At 38.8% G+C, this 21,403-nt stretch overlaps 1 protein-coding gene across 7 annotated transcripts in view; it reads left to right on the top strand.

The window, feature by feature from the left end:
• Positions 1-640: 640 nt before the first annotated feature.
• LOC149805277 (uncharacterized) overlaps positions 641-21,403 on the top strand; it is a 112,209-nt gene continuing 91,446 nt past the window's right edge. For 3 of the 7 annotated variants that reach the window (XR_016418467.1, XM_089949105.1, XM_089949112.1), the window contains exon 1: positions 643-834. The gene's annotated coding sequence lies outside the window, so the exon portion shown is untranslated. Of the gene's footprint in view, positions 835-2,920; positions 3,029-11,511; positions 11,535-21,403 lie in introns of those variants that run through there. The other 4 variants (XM_089949074.1, XM_089949095.1, XM_089949082.1 and 1 more) reach the window with 4 other exon arrangements.

The raw sequence follows: 21,403 nt of genomic DNA on the forward strand, positions 1-21,403 counted from the left end.
CACACACACACACACTTAAAGTTACCGATCACTGCTATCTCATCTCATCTATGTCCGCGCGGGCTCGAGTCTCCGGCTCGGCCAATGTGGGTATGTGATAAAGCTTGCCAGTAGCTTCCTGTGGGTCTGTGCTTTTTACCGAGGCAATCTCGTGTTCTTCCACCAGTTATACTTGTGGCCATGTAAACATATCTTGTGCTGAGGAATGACGTTAACCCCCAAAACAACATCATACGTCACGTCTTTTCTCAATGCATTTGGGGCTATGCAAAAACTTTCCTGCACTAAATTACTAAATTCACGCATCATATACAGCGTGACTTGAACCTGAGGATCATTAGTCAGATTTCATTGTACTCGTACACAAACTATTACAATAATCTTTTTTTTTTTTTTTTTTTGTATAAATAAAATGAACCGTCAAATGCAGAATGTGTTATCAACACCAGGAACGAAGTAGTGGATCAAAAAGTAAACATGCAGACTAGCTTACCTTGTGTATTAATATAATCACATAGTGTTTATCTACAAAACAAAATTAACTATGATAGATTAAGTCAACATAAATGAAGAAGAAAAAAAATACAGCAGCATGTCAAGGACGCGTAATCTTACCTCGCATTGAAACACACTGTCCGGATGGTGAATCACGTGGTACAGTTTGCGGCAGTCATTGTTGGCAGAGACTTGCACTGTTCTTTGGCTACGCTCGTGCAACAGTAATTCTCGTAATAATCGACTGGAAAAGTGACTTGGACTATTTCTAGATACATTGGTACTTTTGGGAAAAACTGACCGGGCTTTGTATATTCAGAAGATACATAGAAGAAAGAGGTAAGTGGTATTTAGTGCTATTGGTGATGCAAATTCAGTTTAGGTGGGTGGGGGATGGTACTCAGCTTGCGAAGAAATGGTTACAAATTATGGTAGTAGCAATGTCCAGTTTCCTTCGGTTTAGTATCATGTAACACTCAGTAGTGAGTGTGTGAAATCATAACTTTCATATTTTGTGTCCACAGACTTGGATGCAGTGTACAGCAATATTGGGTTGGTATGCACTGAAAAAGAAATGACGCCGACACTTATGAATAATCCATTCAGTGTAAAGGAGAAGTGGATTTTGTATTTTAAAAAATGCAAAAGGAATACAAGCTGTTTTTCTGCACATTCTGTATGTAAATAATACTTGTGATGAAAAATGTAGATAGGCCTGTACTGGCCATAAGCAGCAGTTCGTGATGAAGTCTGGATTATATATATATATATATATATATATATATATATATATATATATATATATATATATATATATATATTCTCTACTCGTATATTTTTCTGTACAAACTGCTTGTCTGTCTATCTCTTCTGGTTGTTGTTGTAGGGTTTAACGCCATTTTTCAGCACACGATAGGCTATACATGGCGGCCAGTATTAATGGTGGAGGAAGAACCCGGGAAAAGCCCGGAAAGAACCACCGACCCGCGAAAAGCTACTGGTAAGCTTTCTCAAATTCCCACATTGGCTGAATCCGAGACTCGAACCCGCGCAGACAGGTGAGATGGCAGTGATCCGTAACGAAGACCACTCGGCCACTCCGGGCCCCTTATTTCTTCTGGACCACAATAGGTAATTTAGCTTTCCATTATTTACTAAGTAATTTAGTAACGGGTTCAGTGGAAAATGTACATTATATCATATTTCCCGTTAATGTTTCTGCCGAGAGAGAATGTGGGAACCCAATTCCAAAACACACAGAATATAAGTGATAAATGCGATGTAATAAGACATTAACCGACAGAAAAAAAATATATGAGAAAAAGGGCCTGGATTATGAGGAGGTATAACGCATTTACGGTTGTGCAAGAAATACGTGAAGCATGTATGAGGAATGAGAAGGTTCTTCAGTGTTGATAATGAGTCATCAATTCCCATGAATACACACATTATAATATGGAGAAAACGTTGTGCAAGGTCTTGAGTCCTACCCTAAGAGGTCGTGCACTTTAACCAACAATGTGCAACTTATATAAATGAACATTTACAATTTATGTATACAGTTATATGACTGACACTTACCCATGCAGTGTGTCTATAACCCAGCCCTTCCCAGGGAAGTAGTCCCAGTTCATAACTTGGGAACTGTCTTTTTATTAACATGTATGCACTTACTAAGCATTACGAGAACAATCCCAAGACCTAGTCCTTCAACGTAAGACACATCACCCGACATTTTAGTTCGGGTGGTGGTGGGGTGATGGGTCTTACGGCCTAACTAACGCCGCTGTGTAGCGTATTTTTATGTCGGCTAACAGTGTAACGAAAATCAAATTTTCAGGAATATCATATACAATTGGCAACCAATAACGACGCTTTTCTTACAAAGTATAGTTTTATAATGCTTTCAGATATTACTTAGCCTGATGTATTTTCTTTAATAAATTCAAGGGGCCCCGAGTGGTCTAAAGCGCTCTCCGTTACGGATCACTGCCATCTCACCAATGTCCGCGTGGGTTCGTGTCTAGGATTCGGCCAATGTGGGTATGTGAGAAAGCTTGCCAGTAGCTTCTCGTGGGTCGGTGGTTCTTCCCGGGGTTTTCCCGGGTTCTTCCTCCACCATTAATACTGGCCGCCATGCATAGCCTATCGTGTGCTGAAAAATGGCGTTAAACCACACAACAGCAACAGCAGTAATAAATCCAAATTCTCACAAAAGAAATGGATCTGTTTTCAGGTTTCGTTGGCCTACATTTCAGTTGGCTGTAGCGATGAAAGCAGGGAATGCCGAAACATAAAATTGAAATATAATTCTTTAACGAAACGAATAAAAATATATTATGTTTATTGGAACTGTAAGCAATGTTTCGCTTCGTTCAAGAAACATATCCCCCACATGAACCTACTTAAACATACTTCAGTATACTTCGGCTACCGTCACATTGCATCAAGTTCAAATGTTTGTCAACAGAATATGAAAACGTGCCCATTTGCTAGTGGCATATTTTCATTCCGCCAGGATATAGACAACACAGTAAGTATATTAATTACACATAGTGAAATTAGTGGAAGAGTGTCGGTATAGGCTGTCAAGTGTGTGAGATATTCCTGAAACTTTGACTACTCATTCCCATGTCAACCGACATCGGAACACGCTATACAAGGCCGTTATTTGGGTAGTAAGACAAAAAATAGCACTAAAACAAAAACAATTGCCTATGCCTTACATTGTAGGACTAACCTAGACCGTGATAATACTGACAGTTGTGTCCAGTTTAACTTTCTAGTACGTAGCCGGATTAAATTCAATCGTGAACGACTGGAGCCTATGATATTAAAAGCAGCATAGCTGTTAACAGTACCAATTGCATATATATTTAACGAACGTTTAGGAATTTTCTTTGTTCCTGTGTTCTCTCTATCGAAAGTTTGATAACCAGCGGGTTGCGTATATGCGTGTAATATGACTCATGGAAATGAATTGACTGAAGTAGACCAATACGGCAGCCTCCACTGCAGTGTGGCATCGTGATGTTAGTCACATGCGGTGTACATAAGGCCCTATGCATACGTAGACTGTAACCCTCGTTGCATCTTGTTTAGTTATTGTGCAACACAATGCAGTAGTTCAGTCTTCTATCCTAATGCCGCTTTCTGTTGCGCGTAAAATGCAATATCAAATTGTCTTTTATAGCGTTTAAAATACATTTTCCACAAAACTGCTTTTACCTGCGCATTTCACTGGCAGCTTTTGAAGTGAATAATGCAACATTTTCCGCTTAATACGTTGTATAAATGATATTTGTTTATAACACTCGTACACCCGATGAAGCCTGTTCGCATTACAAATAACCCTTACATATTTACATTAATTTGATTAGAAAACGTAGCAGTCAGCTTTACAGGAGTCTCCACTTTTCCTCATTAGTCATCGTTCGTTCATACTTTGTGTCAGAAATACCTGAAATTTCGTGATCAATCTTAGATTCATCGGGAATCCCATCTGCTAGTATACCCTATTTTGCAATTATTGTTTTTTAAAAAATGTCCTTATATGTCAGACCGCTCCGGTGGCCTTGTGGTCCCCTTCGGATGCGGGAGGTCGCGGGTTCGAACCCCGGCCGAGTCGTACCAAAGAGGCAAAAAATGGTACTAGCAGCTGCCTCACTAGGCGCTCAGCATTAAGAGGTTAGTGCTAGGACTGGTCGGCCTGGTGTCAGAAAATATGACCGGGTGGGACATGATGCACCTGCAGTATGATGCCCAAGTGCTAAACATCACTATAAACTGTTACACTGCAGACATATCGATATGACTGAAAAATCGTTAAAGCTACGCTAAACACACACACACACACACACACTTTCTCTCTCTCTCTCTCTCTCTCTCCGTCAGCCGTGGATACAGGAACGAAATGTCCCAGTAGAGGAACATGTCACCACAAGCCAGTCATTTTGTTGCCAGGATGGGGTGGTTGAGTGGGATGATAGAAACATTACAAGGCCTACTTCATCCTTCCCACAGTCATGATACTTTTATCTTCCCTCCCTTTCACACCATCCCCCGCGCCATTGCGGGCTGTAAGTCTTTTTTCATCTTGCCTGTTGGAAGAGCTAGCTACCCCCACTCCCCCGCCCCCATGACAAATAGTAGAATATTATTTGTCTTTGTCAGCCCTGTGACATGTCCATCCATTAGTTTCATATGAACGCTGTTTAAACCCCCTCCCCCGCCAGACGGACATAATTTGTCTTTTTGAACATAAAATAAATCCTCTGCTGATTGTTTATCGATATTGCCTGCATAGATTACACAGGGCTATTAAATTTAACTGTTCGATTACGATTCATCAGGACTGGCCTACGTCGGGATGGCATCAATGGGATTTTTCCCCCACAAATGAAGGCACTCTGTGATAGAATGTTTATCTGCCCGCCTCACAGATCGTCTTTGTATGCGACTTTATCGTCAGCGCTTCGAAAAATATACCTTCAGCATTTCATGTTAAATAAACAGTACTGCAAGGCTGGGGATGAATTACTGAAAATAGGTTACTTTTGTAAGCATCATATTTTCGTTGCATTTTTACCGCGTTCATTATCGGTGTATAGAAAGGAGTATTGTCCTTAATTGCTATTTTTGCTTTGTTGGTTTTGACGTCACTTTTTAACGCATTATTGGCTATATCATGCAGAGGAACTGGGAACTTAGTTCCATACCAGGGACACATTGAGGTCTGGTATCGAACTTGTGACCCGTGGATTACGAGACTGACGCTTTTGCACCTGAACTTCCGCGGCTTCGTCTTGCATGCGACTGAACGGGCAGTGTTTGAAAACTCCGCTCTATGGCGTATGATACGACTTTCTGTATCTTAGTTTCCCTTTCTCGTTTTATTTTTATTGTTTAGCTTCGATTTCCCGCTTACTTATTGTGACGCGAACCTCACCTACCACCGGTTTCATTTGAAGTTTTTTTCCTTCTGTGTAATATTTCCTATATAACGCTACCCCCGTCAGCCATCATCTGCCAAGCGATTTTGTTATCGAGATTAAACTTTGCTACTGTAACAACTCCATATTTCGCCGGCACAAAATGAGGAAATTATGTGTCAAATGTTGACTCCGATCAGATTAAAATCAGATATCCACTGTCCTGTGTGAAGATCTGACAGCGACCGCTTAGGGCTCATGTTCTGGTGACCTATGTTATTATCATAATCGATAATTTTATCAGCCAATCGGATGAAGTCGAATATCTTCGCCTTTGGGAGTCTGAACAGTATAACGGAAGATCGTCATTGTGTGCCGAACGATTTTAATCACTTTCTAATTTCTGAAAGCTGCATTTCGATTGGCAAACTCAAAGGTCTCCAGAACATAACCCCTATGCGGTCGCTATCAGATCTTCTCCCAGGACAGTGGAGATCTGATTTTAATCCAATTGATGTAGACTACACTGATCAAGTAAACTTCAGTAAAATCTAGTTTGTATTGTCAAAGCAGCACATGTCCATTATTACAAATCAAGTGAAATTCTCCCATTTTGTAAATTTGGGCTTTACAAGCGTCCAGCCTATGTAGTTCATCTTCAGACCTATGGTGAAGTTGATTTTGTACAGAAACAAGATAAATCAGGCTTATTATGTACATAAACGAGACCAATCAGGCCTAATATGTATAGAAATAAGACAAATCAGGCGTATCGTGTACAGAAACAAGATAAATCAGGCCTATCATGTACATAAATGATATCAATCAGGCCTAACATGTATAGAAATAAGACAAATCAGGCCTATCGTGTACAGAAACAAGATAAAACAGGCCTATCATATATATAAATGAGACCAAGCAGGCGTATCATGTATAGAAATAAGACGAATCAGGCGTATCATGCACAGAAATGAGACATATTAGGTGTATCAAAAATCCAAATCACACACAGACATTATATCGCCAAATGTTGTTCGCCGGTACTTAGGTTGGCATTTTATCGAGGATATACTTTATAAATATCTTTACATGTGTCCACATGTACAGTATCCACATGACACGTATATCTTCGCAAAGCCCATCCGTGAGAGACCGATTCGAATGCATATGCACTGACAACGTAAACATCTGTGCACATAAAAAAAGGTCAAGGTTCCAGGAAAAGAACTGCAGTTATACGCTGTCATAACCAGTTAAATACTGGCAGAAAAATATTGCGTTGGTGTGATTATATGTTTAACGTAGCTTTAACAATTTTTCAGTCATATCGCTACGATGTATGCAGTGCGGCGGTTTATACTGATGTCTAGCACTGAGGCATCACGCCGCAGACATGTAGAATTCTTTCCCATACAGTCACATAATCCTGAACCTAGGTCAGCCAATCCTAAAACTAACCTCTTAATGCTGATCGCCTAGAGAGGCAGCTGTTAGTACCATTTTTATAAGTCTTTTATATGACTTGGCCGGGGTTCGAACCCGTGCCATTTATATATATTGCAATACACAAGCACCCATTGATACTGCCATTTATGTATATTGCTATACACAAGCACCCATTGATACTGCCATTTATGTATATTGCTATACACAAGCACTCATTGCTACTGCCATTTATGTATATTGCTATACACAAGCACTCATTGCTACTGCCATTTATGTATATTGCTATACACAAGCACCCATTGATACTGCCATTTATGTATATTGCTATACACAAGCACTCATTGATACTGCCATTTATGTATATTGCTATACACAAGCACTCATTGATACTGCCATTTATGTATATTGCTATACACAAGCGTTCATTGACACTGCCATTTATGTATATTGCTATACACAAGCACCCATTGACACTGCCATTTATATATATTGCTATACACAAGCACTCATTGACACTGCCATTTATGTATATTGCTATACACAAGCACTCATTGATACTGCCATTTATGTATATTGCTATACACAAGCACTCATTGATACTGCCATTTATGTATATTGCTATACACAAGCACTCATTGATACTGCCATTTATGTATATTGCTATACACAAGCGTTCATTGATACTGCCATTTATGTATATTGCTATACACAAACACTCATTGATACTGCCATTTATGTATATTGCTATACACAAGCACTCATTGATACTGCCATTTATGTATATTGCTATACACAAGCACCCATTGATACTGCCATTTATGTATATTGCTATACACAAGCACCCATTGATACTGCCATTTATGTATATTGCTATACACAAGCACCCATTGATACTGCCATTTATGTATATTGCTATACACAAGCACCCATTGATACTGCCATTTATGTATATTGCTATACACAAGCACTCATTGATACTGCCATTTATGTATATTGCTATACACAAGCACTCATTGATACTGCCATTTATGTATATTGCAATACACAAGCACCCACTGATACTGCCATTTATGTATATTGCAATACACAAGCACTCATTGATACTGCCTTTTTAAATCTTATTGGTCTGGCAGGCAGTGCTTGTAACTGGGTCTATACAACCATCTTGCATCCATCTATCTCTTGTTGATTTGTTTTGTAGACTTGTTACATACATACATACATATACACACATACATACATACATACGCACGCATACATACATACATACATACATACATACGCACGCATACATAAATACGCACGCATACATACATACATGCATACATGCATGCATACATACATACATGCATACGCACGCACCTACACACACACACACACATACACACATACATACAGACATATAAACAAAAAGACGTTTATTGCATTTCTAAATTAGTCCGTATAGACTATTCTGAATGAGATCCTCGATGATATTCACGTCTTACAAGAACGATGCTAAGCTAGGCAGTTCGGCGAACAAGCCACAAAACACAGTAATCGCTACAACGTAATTAGAATCAGAATATTTATCTTCCCCCACTCTTACTAACATGAAAAGAGAGAACAGACACATTGTACATGGTACTGTATTTGTATTATCTAATGCATACACAACCCGGTGTTCTAATTTATATGCTTCTTTTTAGTCTTTTCTCTAATCGTGAATCGTGTATTCTTATCTGCAAATGTGCAGTAACTATTCATTATATGGGTATTTTTTGTATTCTTTTAATCTTGAACTGCATGTTTTCTTACCTTTCCTTTGAGTTGATACAGATGAACATGTTATTATGACTCTTTGGTATTAAAACAAGCATTAAAGCAGAGTGGGAAGCTTTGTAAAATTCAACCAATAATTTATTTCCATAGAAGATAAAGTAAAAATAGAAAAATTTAAAAAAAGAACTTAACGGTATTGCGAATTAAATCCCAAAATAATCATATAATTACAGACACAAGTCCTAATGATTAAGGTTTTGAATAAACTTTAGTTGAAATCCAAATTAAATCCAACGCTGGAAGTGTTGATGTGCCTGTTGTGGTCCATGTAGCGGTGATAGGCCGACAGCCTTTTGTTGGATCACAATAATACAATCCAAGAATATATCCTTATTTGAAATTTCACTATAAAGTCAAGTCTTTATTTACAAGAGTGTTATTTTTGAAGAGCACTTTGTACTTCCATTGAACACGTCATTTAATTATTAAAAGAAATTCCAGCGCAAAAGAACTACTGGACACAACAATAATACAGTTGATTCTGTTCAGATCTTAAAGCACGAATAATAAATTTTTAGAGAAACAAGATTACATCGCCAATTACCTGACCTCAGATCACAATTAACATTTTCGAAACAAAAACAAAAACCACAAATAAAGAAGAAAAAACCTATTATCTTATGGAAAATTTCATTCTGGAAGATCCCGGATTTGTACAAGATAACATCTTAGTTTTAGTTGGAAGTCTGTTTCGAAAATTATAATATAAATTGTAGTAAACAAGATAGATCCGGCATTTCATAAGGAATTTCCAAAGTTCTAGACGCAGATTGAGATAAACATGTTGTTTACAAACCAAAGTCAGTGAATACAAGTCAGGTGAAAAATCAACTTGATTTTTTACAAGGTCAAGTCCAAACAGAGGCGATGTTCGGAGTACGCGGGGCCTAGGGGCGACAATGATGGCGCAGGGCCAGAGTATCGGTATCTCGATTGGTATGCTACTGCAAACACTGACTGTATAGGCTAGATCAACTTTCACGATTTGGCGCACGAATTTAGTTTTATCATTATTCATTAAAAAAATTCCTCTTTGTGGACACCGGTTTAAAAAAAAGATGGAAATAATAGCATGACGACAATGCCTTTGGCCTAATAAACTGAGTATTATTGTCATTTTTCAAATAACATGAAGACACGAATTAAGAAAATTTGAAAAACTGAGATCCAAGTTATCGGACAGCCGTTGCCCGCTAGTGGCGTTGAGAAAATGGCTGCATCTGTCTGCATCTGTGCTGCCACCTGTTAATTCCGTTACGAACTTGACAAAGTTGACTTCACAACTTTGCGTGCATTACGTGCGGCCTGTATCAGCGTTTCCAATTTACCGGAGAATATAGCTTGACAAACTCAGAAGACGACCTTAAACCTGAAGCGCGGAGCCTGGGGCGCTCGCCCCACTTGCCACCCCCAAACGCCGTTCATGAGTCTAAAATATAATTATTTATCACTTGTAACGAAAATATAAAAAAACTACTGAACTAACAAAAAATGCAAAGTAAATACGCATAACTATGTGCTATAAATGTTAACTTCAGTATGTATGCGATGACAATGGTGAACATCATTATTATTTTAATTTTTATGTAACCCCTTAAGTTATTGACAACAGCGTCAGTGAATACCCATTACAAAAGGGTACACTGATCAAAATAAAGTCAAAGTCATTACTTTAATTTTTCACTTCTCCGTTATTCTTCTTGATTAGATGCTACATTGAATGTGGGTAGGGATGTGAATTATGAACTTCACCGTGATGAGAACATAGACATGTGACTTGTTTTTATTACAAAGCCAGGTTCATTGTTGTTGGACTAATTGTTCGTAGTTACTGAAAAACACCACTAATAAAGTTTTATGTTGACATTTTTAAAAGAAATGGCTCCTTGATCAACGAATGAGATATCGTTTCATATACTGGAGACCTGTCCATCGTCATGACATTTGGCAGCAGATCCATGGATTGCTTTTTAGCTCGTTCTTCAGAGGTGGGATATGTTGGAAGCTTAAGCCTGTATGGATTGTAGCATTTCTATTATACAAAAGGAACACAACTATATTCGTCATGGTTTTGAACCTTGACGTGCTCAGTGGTCGACATCGATGATGCAAGCCCCGTTTTAATTTGTTTACGACCGAATTACACTGGATCGAATGAATGCATGAATACATAAAAAGAAGGGTTTATGTCGGAACACATGGACATTTGGTCAGATATCTCAACACAGTAAGCCAATACTACAAATCCGGTTACAGTTCTACCTCATATCACAACAGCTCTATACGATATTTATTCGTCCTTACACACTTACATAGAGATATACCATGAAATTACAAACCAATTGATAAGATCGGCCGGTGGATGGAAGAAACAAGCGCACAACATGCACACACATATACACATGAACAGTTAGATGGAACCCGAAAGAGGTTTACTTTCAGAAATAACATGAACTACTCGCACACATCACGGCCAGGAAACTGATGAATAATTTAATAAATGCACAAAACTATATGTGTATTTTTGTTCCAACTCGGAAGACAGACTGAGTTTGATATGGAAAATGAATATGTCAGTGTGGTAAGGCTGAGACAATTCATACGCCATAATATCAAGATAATTGTTTCCCCCGACTCGTTGCAAAATCTGGTTGTGGTTCTTTTCTTTTTTTTAGTTTAACGCCGTTTTTAAGCACATGATAGGGCTATACAGGGCATATATTTGGTGAAAAAATAACTATGGTATATATTTGTAGGAGGAAGAAAACTGGTAGAACGACCGTCCTACGGGAAGCTATTGGCACGCTTTTTTATTTGGGACTCGAACCCTAGTAGACGTGGGTGAGTTGTGTGAGAATTATGTAAAGGCGAGCGCGTTAGACCGCTCGGCCACCCGTGGCTTATGCAAATAATGTTAGCTTAACTGTGTGAATATAATCAAAACACAATTAGAGATCTCTGCAAGTTTTTTTTCGAAGCATCACAGAAAATCGACCTTAGTGAAAATACCTCAGAAGTTAAAAAGATGAAAAAAATGATTGACCACCTTTACATTTTACTTTTTCTCCCTAAGAAATCATCATCTACCTGAATTCTCTTTTTGAACGTTGTATGGTGCGATATACTGTTTATCCTTGGAACTTAATTTTGATGTACTGTTTATCCTTGGAATTTGATTGTAATACACTGTATATCCTTGGAATTTAATTGTAATATACTGTATATCCTTGGAACGTAATTGTGATTAACTGTATGTCCTTGTAACTTAATTGTGATATACTGTATGTCCTTGGAACGTAATAGTGATTAACTGTATATCCTTGGAACGTGATTGTGATATACTGTATATCCTTGTAACTTAATTGTGATATACTGTATATCATTGGAATTTAATTGTGGTGTACTGAATATCCTATTAACGTAATTGTGATTAACTGTATATCCTTGGAACTTTATTGTGATATATTGTATATCCTTGTAACTTAATTGTGATGTACTGTGTATATCCTTGGAACGTAATTGTGATATACTGTATATCATCGGAACTTAACTGTGATGTACTGTGTATCATTGGAACTTAATTATGGTATCCTGTATATCCTTGGAACTTAATTATGATATAATGTATATCCTTGGAACATAATTGTGATTAGCTGTATATCCTTGGAACTTTATTGTGTTTTCTTAGTTATTTTGAAAGCGATAACAAGTAAATTTTTCGTCATGTTTCATGTAGTAAAATATAACGTGCATTCATCTAATGCATAGAGGTAGCGACATTGACTGGACAGAACAAATCGCAGTTAAATTTTCGATTTTGTCCGAAATAAAACTTAAGTTGATACAATTTTGTTCACACACGCACACGGGATTTTTCTAGCGGACACATGGGCGGATCTCGCTCGTGTTGTCATATATTCGAGGGGGCCCCGAGTGGCCGAGTGGTCTAAAGCGTTCTCCGTTACGGATCACTGCCATCTCACCTCTGTCTGCGCCGGTTCGAGTCTCAGATTCAGCCAATGTAGGTATGTGAGAAAGCATGCCAGTAGCTTCTCGTGGGTCGGTGGTTCTTTCTGGGGTTTTCCCGGGTTCTTCCTCCACCATTAATACTGGCCGCCATATATAGCCTATCGTGTGCTGAAAAATGGCGTTAAACCCCACAACAACAACAACAACAACATATATTCGAACAACCAAACACGAGCGCCTCTGTTGCACTTGACCATATCTTGTTTTGTCCTTGCACTGAGACCTAGAAGCTGATCAACGCCACCTTTCTTTTTTCTTCACTTTACTGGTAAGTAACGATAAGTCTTAGAAAATATTAAGTGGCAGAGAATGCAACTTGTTTGTCTTTTCTTTGTACCGATTGTTCGCTGGTAATTGATCGAAGTGAACGTTGATAATGATTTGGTAAGTATAAACATTTTTCATTGTCACTAGGGAAATTTATAAAATATTTGTCAAAACTATGTATTGTTGCGCACTACACGGATTATCTTTTCATGGGTTATACTAGGTTCTACAGCATACCAATATTTATTGTCCCAATTTTTAAACAGCTTGTTTGATTTCGCTAATACATTCTTGTAAATATATGTATAATCTCCTTGTTCGTCTGTATCTATAAGCAGCATTAGATAATTTACGAAAGACAAACGTGTATCATGACTAGTTTCCCAAACAAATTGTGTCTAGTGTATCAAACGTTTTTTGCAAATTCAATCGATAAATCGACTGCTCAGGTGGCTTAAGTGTCAGAATGTCCGCCTCGGATGCGGGAGATCGGGAGTTCGTACTTCGGTCGAGTTATATACAAAAGACTTTAAAAAGTGGTACTAACAGCTGCCTCGCTAGGTACTCAGCATTAAGAGGTTAGTGTTAGGACTGGTTGGCCTTGTGTCAGGATAATATGACTGGGTGAGACATGATGCTACATGTCCACGGTATGATGGCCCAGTGCTAAACATCACTTTAAACTGCTACACTCTACGCATCGTAGCGAAGTGACTGATTTTTGTTTTAAAGCTACGTTGAAAGTCCAAATCACCCCCCGACACACACACGTACGCACGCACGCACATATGCACCCACACATCGATCTCTCTTGTTGGACGTTTACTGGATCCGTACTTTTTCAATTATTTTCCATAAATATGGTTCAACTTGATCAAGAGAATAAACGGGTTCAGACTATTATGGCGCCTAGTAAACAAGCCTTGGAGCCATCTTGTTATTCATTCTTTAGTTAGTTTACAATTCTTTTCAAGTCAGAAGACAAATTAGAGGAATTAATCCTTATATATATATATATATATATATATATATATATATATATATATATATATATATATATATATATCATGCACTCGAAATAAACAAAAGAAAACGAACAAGCCAAATGTTTATGAATCCTATAGCTAAATAGGTATCCCATAACCAGATAGGTATCCCGTAGCCAAATATTTATCCCACAGCCAAATAGCTATCCTTGGTCAAATAGGTATTCCGTACCCAAATACGTATCGCGAAGCAAAATATGTATTCCATAGCCAAAATTGTATCCAAATGCCAAATATGTATCCCATAGCCAAATTGGTATCCCATAACCAAATTGGTATTTCAGTGTCAAATATTTATCCCATAGCCAAATTGGTATCCCATAGCCAAATATGTATCCCATAGCCAAATTGGTATTTCAGTGTCAAATATTTATCCCATAGCCAAATTGGTATCCCATAGCCAAATATGTATCCCATAGCCAAATTGGTATCCCATAGCCAAATATGTATCCCATAACCAAATTGGTATTTCAGTGTCAAATATTTATCCCATAACCAAACAGCTATCCCTTAGCCAAATATTTATCCGTTAGCCCAATACGTATCCTGCAGCAAAATATGTATACCATAGCCCATTTAGTATCCCAATGCCAAATATGTATCCCGTAGACAAATAGGTATCCCATAGCCAGATAGATAGCTGATAAAAAGGAAAGGATTTACAAATGACCAAAGTTATTTGGTAACGTTTTGGCTTTGTTATGTAAAAAAAGGAACAGTACATTAGAACAGTGGTTATATAAATCGGCACAGCATACGTATTATGAGAACAGTGAACTAGTTTGGAATAGACGATATGCCCAAATGTAACTTACCCATTTAACATTTACATTTTTAGTAACAGTGTTTAGATCAAGATGTGTGATTATGTGTGAGCAGGTTGCTCGCCATCATTCCGAGTTTCGCTTGACCATTTTCGTTTAGGCTATCTTTGAGGCGTGATGTTTCATTCATTCCATCCTATAAACATGTCACTTTTATGGGCCCTAATTATGTTGACTAAAACATTCGTCAACCCTTGGAATTCATAGTATGTTGTTTGTGTTACGATAATATATTTCTGTCTAGCATTATCGTCCTTGATCTTGGTACCACCTGTTGATTTGATACGTACATATTCTGGGCAAATAGCCATTTGTATTTGTGCATGTCGACGTTGAATCGTTCCGTTTTTCATATTAAAAAAAAATGCGTAAAGGTTACAATTTTTTCCAGTTCATGAACGGAGATGACTGTAGATGTATCTAATATAGTAAGGACCTGATAATTATGGTCAAGTATACTTGTTCAAAAAAAATTACCAGATCTCGCCAGGGCCGACAAGAGTGGGGATGGGGGGGGGGATCAACTGGGGATATATCCCCAGGGCACGGGCCCTTGAAGGGGCTTTGGCCGAACAACACTTTTTAATTTGAACAAGAACTAGGATAGGCCCGGGTGTTTCTTACCCCAGGGCCCGTGTTCGCTCTCTACGGACCTGGATCTCGCTAACCTCATCCCATCGTCATAAGACCTTACTCGACTCGTAATATTTGTCCGACCAATGAAAATGCTACATTTATGCATTTGGTTTGAGATTTTAAATTGGAGAAAAAAATCTAGAGCCAGGAGAGAAATAGGTAACTATTTTCGCTGACGCACAAGGTTGGTGTTCTCGAAACTATAACATTGGGTAAAATTAACCAAGATGGATCGCTGACCTTTATACTTCAAGACTACCCCTTGACACGGTTGATTAGCAAGATATCAGTATTAAAGACCTATATATTTTACCCCCATTGCATTTAAAAGGGTACTGGGTGGCCGAGTGGTTTAAGGCGTTCGCTCTTACAGGTCATTGACATCTCACATCTGTCCTTCTGGGTTCGAGTCTTGGCTCGGCCAAAGCGTGTATGTGAGAAAGCCTTCCAGTAGCTTTCTGTGCGTCTGTAGTACTTCCCGCAGTTTTCCCAGGTTCTTCCACAATACAATGTATAGCATATCGTGCTGAAAATGGCGTTAAACCTTTAAAACCAAATCATGGCATTTAGACGTGTACGCAATATTTATCATGTCAAGGTAATTTCTAGTGCTCATGCACAGTCGTGTCCTCAATGTGCTGATTTAAAGGCACTAACGGTGCAAGGGACAGCTTTAATGCACAAACTTAATGCCGCATGCACCAGCCCAAAACAAAAAATCATAAAAATATACACGAGTGTTGTAAAAAAAAAAAAAAGGTCCATATTTTTGGATAGGTATAAATTCAACACATATGAATATCATTCACGTGACCTCACAAATCAATTGAAGTTCATAGAATAAAATGATTATGCACCCAACCCTAAATGTATACGTACATTTTTTCCGGTCCAAAGGCAATTTTTGACAGCATGTGATGCTGACACTGCAAACGCAAGCCCATTCTGTGGGTGATAATTTAGAAAAACATTGTGTACTTAGATTGATGCAATTCAAAATAGTTGTCATTCAAGCAGGTTTTTTTTAGATAGTCAACTCGGCTGGCCTTGAACTGCTATAGATGGCTAGCTCTGCTTCAAGGCCGACTGTTGGTATTTCACTGGCTACATGCTGTGAGGTGACTGGGGGGAGATGTACATGCCTCACATCAGTTTCAAGAACAACACAGGCTTGAAACACTAATTCACAATGGACAATAATAATATCACTAACTATTAAACAAATAATAACTCAAAAGGTTGCACCATTGCCATAAGTGACAAAGTTTGCATGGGATAATTACGAAGCTGTCCCTTGCCACGTAGGGAGGGAAAATGGAGTTTGGTATACTTCATAGATGAGAGAGAGAGAGAGAGAGAGAGAGAGGTTATGGTGGTCTTTTATTAACGTACTTGGTCAGAACTATTTTATATATCATACGGCAACACAGATGATGCTTCTGCGCGATAGGAACAATTTTGCAATGCAGCATTTATCTTCCGGGTCAAGAGCGATGGTTGTCCTCTTCAGACATGTTCTCATAACATGGTGTAAATTCCATTTGAAGGTATCCTTAGCCATGACAAATTTATCAATAATTATCAAGGGCCATCTAATCGGAGCTTTGATCTTGGATTTAAATTGGGCTTGTGTAGAGTTGCAGTTTCCACCATTCGCTATGTCAATGTCTGTAGGTCATATAAGATAGTTTTCAGACGAAATTACTTCTTCATTTTAGGTAAATATTTGCAGTAAATAATGTCAAACGTGTATTGTCTATTCTCTTATCTTGCGGCGTTAATATAATTTCAAATCGGAATTATTCATCAGCCAGTGGCCCCAAGTGGCCGAGTGATCTAAAGCGCTCTCCGTCACGGATCACTGCCATCTCACCTCTGTCTGCGTGGGTTCGAGTCTCGGACTCGGCCAATGTGGATATGTGAGAAAGCTTGCCGGTAGCTTCTCGTGGGTCGGTGGTTCTTTCTGGGGTTTTCCCAGGTTCTTCCGCCACCATTAATACTGGCCGCCATGTATAGCCTATCTTGTGCTGAAAATGGCGTTAAACCCTATAACAACAACAACAATAATTCATCAGCCATTTAAATCAAACTGTCAGCGAAGCCCTTCACAAATAGCAAATCCCAAATAGGTTTAATTGCCTGCTTTCCTCCAGATTATAAAAGTCACACATATTACAGGAAATTATTTGTTGAAAACTTTAAGTGGACGAGGTCAAATTTTTAATGTTTGATTTGCATGCTTCATGATTGTCACTTAATTTCGGTGTGTAATCGACGCTTTAAATTGTATTACTATATTTAATTACGATGTTTTATGGGGATAGGTGGGTGGCTTTTTATGTGCCTTATGGTATTACAGGTATGCAATACTGTAGGAGTGACACATAGGAACATATCATGCCAGTTCAATCACTGACAGTTTCAATGATTCACGTAGAAAACTAATTATAAAATTGTTCGTACCTGAAGTCTATGTTTTGCTGTTTGGAGTCCCTTTTTAGGCATTTCTTGATTATACCTCACTAATTGCATAATTGTTCAAAGCATACAGGTGACACGTTTTAAGATCTGTACATCCTGTTGTGGAGAGAGAGAGAGAGAGAGAAGAACATTAAAATAGGTCTAAAAATGGAAATAAGGTCTGAAAATTACATATCGGAGCTGGTATACTTCCTAAATGGAAAAAGAAATTAGTTCCAAACGTGATATCGCCTTTGTGGCGTTATCATTTTTCTTCCACTGATATATTTCAGTATCTCAGTTTGAAAGGTAAATTATTCCAAGCAACGCAGAGACTTTTGTACAGGCGAAGAACGCGTACGTGCCCCATTGCAAATTTGTATGACGTTATGCACTTCTGTTGTTATTGGCGTCTATCCCTCCAGTATTTATAAGCAAAATTTCCTCCAGTCTATTACAAGACCGATGCTGCACTCGTCCTCCTTGGCTTGGTCTATTTAATATTATTGAGCGAACTCTTTATGTTAATGTGTCTCCTCTGCTTACTGGTTCAACTGAAAAACTTTAGTTTGGTTTTTCTAAACAAATATTATTATTTATCTATTTCCGATTTCTTTCTGCTAGAACCCGACTGAAAGTGTGGTGGGGTATTCAACGCTTGGTTTCCCATGATTTACTCCGGAAAAAACGTCTGCTTGCAAACCGAATCCGTGTGGTAACGCAATCATAGTGGTCTAGCAAACGTTGTAGGTACTGTGCATTTCAAAATTGATCTCTTCTTTTTAGGCATTATGGGATTAACGACTGCATGTAAGATTTACTTGCCTCCGAAATTGAAGAGAGTTGATATCGCAAGTGCTCCTTTGACCACAGGCAATTTTACGTTTTGCACAAACAACTCATAGTAGTGAATGGGGCCACCCTAGGGACAATGGGAATTACCATTAAAAACACCCCTGGGCCACTCTAGGGACAATGGAAATTTAACATGGGGAAAATTGCTGGGCCACTCTAGGGACAAGGGGAATTGAACATGGGGAATAGAGTTTGGGCTTGTCTAGAGACAAGGGGAATTGAACATGGGGAATAGAGTTTGGGCTTGTCTAGGGACAAGGGGAATTAACATGGGGAATAAATTGTGGGGCTTGTATAGGGACAATGGGAATAAATCGTGGGCCTGTATAGGGACAAGGGGAATTTAACATGCGATTTTTTTAAAAAAAATTTAAAAAAAAAGGGTAGGCAATGGAAAGTCAATCTCTTTTCGAGAACTATGAGTGGCCCTGAAAAGGACCTTTGGATTTATGTTAATATGCCCTTAACATAAAGGGCATCTGCGGCATCTTCTTGTCCTCAAGCTGCGTCTTACTCGAGGGCCATAAATCAGTGTCCTCTTGAGGCAACCTTGTCTCTCCACGTACACTCTTTGTATCCACAGACTGGTGTTTGATTTGTGGACAACGGTCCACTTGGATCGGACATACATGAGCATGTCCGTCCTAAACATCACTGAAGACACAAGGGTGGATGATTCGACTGTGGTCCACATCTTGAGGCGCCGAGAACAGGTGAATCAATGCAGTGAACTGCGCTTATTTATAGGGGTAGGAAGGATTGAAACGGATTGAGTTCATTGACCAATCCAAACGCGTTACAAAATTCAGTCAGCTCGCATCCAATCCGAAGAGAGCAGTCTGTGACGTCACGTGGTCTATATAGATTCGCTAGCGCCTGTGTGCAGTCAATCTATGTGACAGTGATTCAACATGACGGAAACTCAGAAAACGATTCACTGGGGTGCACCAGCAGTGGAGACCGCCCAAGGGAACCCGGACTTACTTTCAGAAGAGGTACATTGGGATTTTGTGGATTTTCTTACCTCGCAAGAATTTGTTCCGGAACCTTCGTCTCATTCTTCATTACCGCAAGTGGAGAATTTTAGACAGAGACAGAAAGAAGAATTGGAGAAATTTATGCAACGACAAAAGGAAGCGGAACTAGCTTTTCTCCTACAGAAACAGCAACAGCAACAAGAAGAGGTAAGAAAAAAAACAACAACAAGAAGAAGTTGCAGCAAAGAAACAAGAGGGTGAAAATCAAACGGCCACGGTACTGTTGGACATTTTAGCGGAGTTAAGAAGTCTGAAACAAATGTATCAGACTTCTTTATCACGACCGAAGAGAATACGACCTTCCCGAGCTAAACACGCCAACCCTGTGACTAAGCCTACCGTACCACCCTTAGTGATTTCAACCCAATCATCATCATCAGAAGTAGGCCTCGGCCGTGGCAAAGGCTTAAGGCAGTTAAAGTTGATTGCTTAAACTCACCCCTACACCAAAAAAAAAGGCCCTTTTCAGGGCCACCCACTTCTCTCGAAAAGAGATAGCCTTTCGATTTGCCAATAACTCAAAAATCAACAAAAAAATACCCCATTTTACCCTTATAGTATGTGTCTGTGTATGAGTGCGTGAGTGTAGCTTCTTATTTAAAATCAAAACTCAAAGACACTTACCTTATATAATTAATGTATTCTTTTCTCCATAGTTACAATCCAATTCACAATTCACAACAGAACACTTTATAAATTACATTCACTTCTTCTGTTTCTTTTTTTACTCTTTTTTTTTCAAGTTCTTCACCGTCACAGTCTTTTCCTCCTCACTTTCTTCCCTTCTTCTTTTCTTCTCCTGTTTCTTTTTCTTCACCTGGCTGCTTTCTTCCTCTGAAGAATCTCTCTCTTCTTCTGAAGAATCCCTCTTTTCTTCTGACTCCTCGTTTCTTTTTTGGGCAATCTGGAGACCAATGTCCTTTTTCTTGACAATAATAACAGGTATCTTGACTTTTGTCTTTTCTAGCCCCTGTTTGTTTTCTTTTTTGACGGTCTGGACACTCTGAAGACCAATGCCCTCTCTTCTGACAGATATAGCAAGTATCTTGACTTTTATCTCGAAAGGAAGGAGAGTAGTCCGTCGGCTGGTCTGAAGAGAATTTTCTAATGACCCCTCCCAAAGCTCTGATGAAACGTTCGATTTGGCTAGTCTCTTCCATCGTTGTGCTCGGTTTGAGAGTGAAATGAATAGTGAAAGGACAAGACACACACCCTTTTATATACGCTGGTTTGCCATGACTATAAATTAGTCTATGGTGTTTAAACTTGAGTCATTTGACGTTTTGCACTCAAGATGAAACGATCCTATTCATTCGAGAAGAAGAAGAAAGTAAGAGGCAGAAACGTGATCTATCGCCTCGTACCAGAGCTGAAGTCTTGGCACAAATTCATGCCAGTGATTTTGAAGAGGACATGAGTGAACCGGTTACCGAACCCTCTAAACAAAGTTCACCACCTTTAGTCAACCCTGAAAAGTACTATTCCATTCGAGAGACGGAAAAGCGCTCCTCTAGAAAATTTAGAACCACGGCTTACACCTACACAGTGAAGTTTAA

The sequence above is a fragment of the Sinohyriopsis cumingii genome, chromosome 2, assembly GCF_028554795.1.
Source record: "Sinohyriopsis cumingii isolate HCF-2022 chromosome 2, ASM2855479v2, whole genome shotgun sequence".
Classification (NCBI taxonomy): Eukaryota; Metazoa; Mollusca; class Bivalvia; order Unionida; family Unionidae; genus Sinohyriopsis; species Sinohyriopsis cumingii.